We start from the raw sequence: 6,000 nt of genomic DNA on the forward strand, positions 1-6,000 counted from the left end.
AATTATAGGAGTTCATTGGTATGAAATATATTCATGTTAAAGCGTATCTGGGTTAGCATTTATATTATTTTGATAATTCCTTTTTTACAATATAGTAGTCGTTCACTGGAAAAGCTCAGAACAATAACTGTCTTCTGTTATTTCACATTATGCATACAAGCAGAATAAATAAAGTGTAATTTTTAAAATTTGAGTATAATCAAGGTTGACAGAAGCTAATTAAGTAGGACATACGCAGAAAAGCTCTTAATTAGCTTAAAAAAATTTTTCACTTACCTTGTTACTTCAACTCTTAAGAAGAAAGGAGCCAAGAAAAAAAATGGCAAAGCACGTATGTGTGGAAGGAAGGCTATGACTCAGACCACCTGGGCGCAAAGGCAGTTGTTAAAAACATGGGAGAGCGGCTAAGGCAGAATGACTCTGACCTTGTGTTTAAGAGTTGTTATCTAACTAAATGGAGGAGAAACTTAATATAATTATTCCCCCTGCTGGGGTTAGCTAAATTCATGTCATCTTGTTGGGAAATAATCAGAAGAGAAATAAAGTGAGGCAGGTGGTTTCTGACAATACGTCCCAAGAACCATGTGCATGCCACAAAATGTGTGTGTGTGCTCACATAGATACGAACTGTATTTGTTTATGCATACTAAATTCAGTTTGTCTCGCAGATGTTAGCATTTTTTTTGTCTTTTTGGATGAGTAAAGGTAGCACATTTGTGGCCTATTGCGTGGCACAGGATGGCAGACAAATTTTATTTGACCTCACAATATTGGTGAATACAGCGTTTGAATAATGTTGACTTCATTATTAACATTTAAAGGTGGAGAAATTCCACATAAAATCCCAGACTTCTGTTTCGCTTTCATCATGGGAAGAAATGGCAACATTTAATCTCTGTTCCTACATGGCACTCATACTGTCTTGTATGTTCAGGCCTTTTTATTCTTTTACCTGCATTTAATTTATGATGCCTATCCTGGGGGGATAAAATGAAGAAGTGATATGTGGGAGGGATAAATTTATCCCGTCTTTATTCTATTCTTGGTACCATAAGCCTTGACTGTTATGTATGAAGCTAAGACCTTTCCAGTCTTTATTTTATTTAAAACTGTCAAACCGTGTTTACTAGATGAGAATACTGGAATTCAGGAGGATAAGTAAGTCCACCAAGGTCATACAGCTCATGGCAGAGGCAGGAGGAAATCAAGATCTGTTTCGGCTCTTTCTGCTATTGTATGATCATGACTGGAGTTAAAATAATGTCTTCAGCACTCCTGCACGCTCACATATTTTCCTTCCTGTTTTGACTACTATCGGTAGTGAGTTTTGTTGTCAGATATCTTTCAGCTGCATCAGATCTATAAGTATCAGAGGAAACATCAACAAATGTTTATTAGCAGCTGTTACATGAAAGGTAATGAACTAGATTACATGTCTTAGATGTGGCCCCAGTTGAAAGTGGAGTAGAGGCATTAAGAGAAATGCACAAATAACTACAATACTAAATGCAGTATATGGAATGTATCATGAGTGTGGTAGAAAGAAATTGCTACAGAAGATGAGAGAAGGAAGAAATCTTTCAGGATGTGTGGCATGAACTCCTGGGTGGACTGTATGGTTATTGGCTTTCACCTTTTATCTTGCTTTCTTCCTGTGTTCTCAGGTCTCTAGCTGATACATATATTGTCCAAATGTGTATGTGTGTATAGAAATAGATTAAGATATAATTGTTTATACACACCTAAATGCACAGAATGGGCCTGGAGAGTAATCTAGAACTCATCTCAGAATTACACAAGTCAGAATCTAGATCCTTGCTTTTAATAGATGTCAAATGCTAGTATGATAAACATCAAGAGACCATGTAGAATATTGGGTAAGGGTTCAGATTTTGGGTCACACTATCTGGGTTTAAATCCAAGCTATGCTATTTATTATCTGTATAACCTTGGGCGAGTTACCTATTCTCTTGGTGCCTCAGTTTGCTTGTTTATAAAATGGGGATAAGAAGAGTGTACCTGCCTTCTGCGGTTATGGTGAGAATTAACATGAGTTAATATACATAAATTACTTAAAATAGTGTCTTTCTCATAGTAAGGATGATATTAAAGTTAGCTATTATTATTATTACAACAATGTAATACACTGATCTTTTCAATAGTCAAATAAAACCATGTTTAATGATATCCATTTTTCGGTGTCTCTCCATTTAGTAACATAAGTAATCATCTATTCAGAAGCTGCTGTTCTTAAGTCATTGCACAGTTTCCTCTCATTTCTGGGTTTGCTGTCAGGCCAGCTTGTTTCATGGTTAGCACCACTAGGAAAATTCTAAGAAAGGTAAGAAGAGGGAAGAATAAATCTTAAGTAGTATTGGTAGTTTGTGATGCATGAACCTAATGAAAAAATACCCTGCCTGCCATCCCTTCAATTTCTCTGGGATCTAAAGTACTGCAGTGTCAGGGGAAGACACCAAATGTGTTTCACAGCTCAGTGTAGAAAGTTATTCTTTCTCCCCAGGTCCTTTTAGATCACGTGCCCAATTTTTTATGTAAAGGAAGAATCAGGGACATATAAAAACACAGTTAAGGTTTTAAATTTCTATGTAGATAATTATTTTCTGTTTCATTTTATGGGAAAATATAGATTTTGCACTGAGGAAAAAATACCTTAGATATTTGAAGCTTTATCCATATGCAGTCAATGCTACATGTTAACATTATTATAGTTCATTAGGTTTTAAAAGTTAAATATCAAATCCCTAAATTTATCTTTTAAACTACTTTAATGATGTAAACATTCAAATAACTTTATTGAGGTAAATTTAACATAACAGTACAACATAACAGTAGAACAATAGAGCCTCATTTTTAAGTGTATAATTATTTGCATTTAAGATACAAAGTGTTCAAACTGAAAAAGTTTACTCATGTCACTTTGCAGTCAATTGCCTTTGCAACTCTTGGCCTCAGGGAACAACTCATTTGTTTTCTGAAATTATAGATTAGTTTTATCTGTTGTAGACTTTCACATAAATGGAATATGATATTTTGTGAGCATGGTTTCATGTGCTTATCAGTCATTTGTATATCTTATTTTATGTAGTGTCTGTGCAAATCTTTTGCCGATTTTTAGGTTGGGTTGATTATCTTCTTACTGGGTTGTAGGAGTTCTCAAAATATTCTGGACACCAATCCTTTGCCAAATATTATGTATTGTGAATATTTTTTCCCGGTTTGTGGCTTGTCTTTTTATTTTATTAATGCTATGTTTTAAAGAACAGAACTTTAATATTTTGATGGAGTCAGGTTGAAGCTGTATTTACCTTTTATGACCTACCTTCTGAGGTTACATAGCACCACTTCTGTGGTATTGTTAGTAAAAGCAGTTGCAAAGCTCTGCCAAGGTTCAGGATTATGAAACATGGACTCCATCTCTTGATGGGGGACAGGAAAGTTCTGAAAGAGCATGCGGATTGAGAATTACTGTTGTACCAATTTTGTAAAATACATAAAAGACAATCCGGTGTCTTTAAAAAATGTGTCTGTTTCATCTAAATAGTCGAATTAGGTGTGAAGTATTCATGATAATCATAGTATCCTTTTAATATTAGTAGGATCTGTAAAAACATCCCTTCTTTGATTCTTATTACTGTTGATGTGTGTCTTCTCTCTTTTTTCTTCATTAGACTAGCTAGAATTTTATAAAATTTATTGATTTTTATGAAAGAACCAGTTTATGCTCTCGCCAGTTTTCTCTATTTTTAAATTTTATTGATCTTCTTTATAATTTTCTTTATTCCCCTTACTATGGATTTAATATGTTCCTCTTATTCTAGCTTATTAAGTTAGAAGCTTAGATCATTGGTTCAGGCTTTTATTCTTTTTTAATTCAAGCATTTAAAATTATAAGTGTTATTCTAAGCACCTCTAGAGATGCATCTCATAAATTCTGATATGCTGTGTTTTTATTATCACTCAGTTAAAATATTTTTAATCTTCCTTTGAGTTCTTCTTTGACTCAGGGTTATTTAGAAGTGTTATGTTTAATTTCCAGATAAATGAGGATTTTCTACTTTTCTTTTTTCTATTGATTTATTATTGAAGTAAAATTCATAAACATAAAATCACTCAGTTTTAAGTGTACAATTCACTGACATTTAATACATTCAGAATTTTGTACAACCATCACTACTTCTAGTTCCAAAAGATTTTGATCATCCTGAAAGGAAGCCCTGCATCCTTAAAGCAGTCACTCCCCAATCTCCCCTCTTCCTGGCACCTGGCAACCCCTAATCTTTTCTCTCTCTATGGATTTGCCTATTCTGGATATTTCATATGAAAATTGAATCATACAATATGCAACCTCTTATGTCTGGCTCCTTTTACTTAGCACAATGATTCGGCTATTCATCCATGTTGTAGCATGTATCAGTACTTCATTTCTTCTTATGGCTGAATAATAATCCACTGTGTGAATGTAGTTTTGTTTATCCATTCAGCAGTTGAAGGACATTCGGGTGGTTTCCAACTTATAGCTCTTTGTGGGCAAGTTTTTTTTTTTGAATATCTGTTTTCAATTCTTGTGGGCATGTACCTAGTTGTGAAATTGCTGGGAACATGGTAATTCTATGTTTAACTTTTTGAGGACCTACACAACTGTTTTCCACAGTAGCTGCACTGTTTTACATTTCTACCAAGCAGTGTGTGCAATGTCTTCACATCTTGGCATCATTTATTTTCTATTTTTTTGATTATAGCCATCCTAGTTGATGAGTAGTGGTATCTCACTATGATTTTGATTTGCATTTCCCTAATGACTAATGATATTGAGCATCTTTTCATGTGCTTGTTGGCCATTTATATATCTTCTTGGTAAAAATACCTATTCAAGTCTTTTGCTCATTTTTTTTTTTTTTTTTTTGCGGTATGCGGGCCTCTCACTGTTGTGGCCTCTCCCATTGCGGAGCACAGGCTCCGGACGCGCAGGCTCAGCAGCCAAGGCTCATGGGCCCAGCCGCTCCGCGGCACGTGGGATCCTCCCAGACCGGGACACGAACCCGTGTCCCCTGCATCGGCAGGCGGACTCTCAACCACTGCGCCACCACGGAAGCCCCTGCTCATTTTTTAAATTGTGTTTTTTGTCTTTTTGTTGTTGAGTTGTAAGAGTCCTTTATACATTCTGGATACTAAACTTTTTTTTTTAGATTGATTGATTGATTGATTGATTGATTGATTTATGGCTGTGCTGGGTCTTCATTGCTGTGGGCAGGCTTTTTTCTCTAGTTGCAGTAAGCGGGAGCCACTCTTCGTTGTGGTGTGCAGGCTTCTCATTGTCGTGGCTTCTCGTTGCAGAGCATGGGCTCTAGGCATGCGGGCTTCAGTAGTTGTGGCACATGGGCTCAGTAGTTGTGGCTTACGGGCTCTAGAGCACAAGCTCAGTAGTCGTGGCACATGGGGCTTAGTTGCTCCGTGGCATGTGGGGTCCTCCTGGACCAGGGCTTGAACCCGTGTCCCCTGCATTGGCATGTGGATTCTTAACCACTGTGCCACCAGGGAAGTCCCTGGATACTAAACTCTTATGAGATATATGACTTGTAATTATTTTCTCCCATTATGTGGATTGTTTTTTCACTTTCTTGATAGTGTCTTTGGATGTACAAAAGTTTTACATTTTGTTGAAATTTAATTTACCTGTTTTTTTTTTCTCTTTTTGCTTGTGTCTTTAGTGTCATACATAAGAATCCTTTGCCAAATCTATGTTTATAAAGATTTACCAAATATTTTTCTTGTTTAAGATACTCTTCTTTCCTCATTGTATAGTCTTGGCACTCCTGTTGAAAATCAGTTGGCCATAGGTGTATGGCTTTATTTCTGGACTCGCAGTTCTATTCCATTGGTCTAAATGTCTATCCTTATGCCAGTATCCTTCTCTTGATCACTGAAGCTTTGTAGTAAATTTTGAAATCCAGAAGTTTTGGTGCTCCAACTTTATTATTC

Source organism: Hyperoodon ampullatus (assembly GCF_949752795.1).
Source record: "Hyperoodon ampullatus genome assembly, chromosome: 8".
NCBI classification, from domain to species: domain Eukaryota; kingdom Metazoa; phylum Chordata; class Mammalia; order Artiodactyla; family Ziphiidae; genus Hyperoodon; species Hyperoodon ampullatus.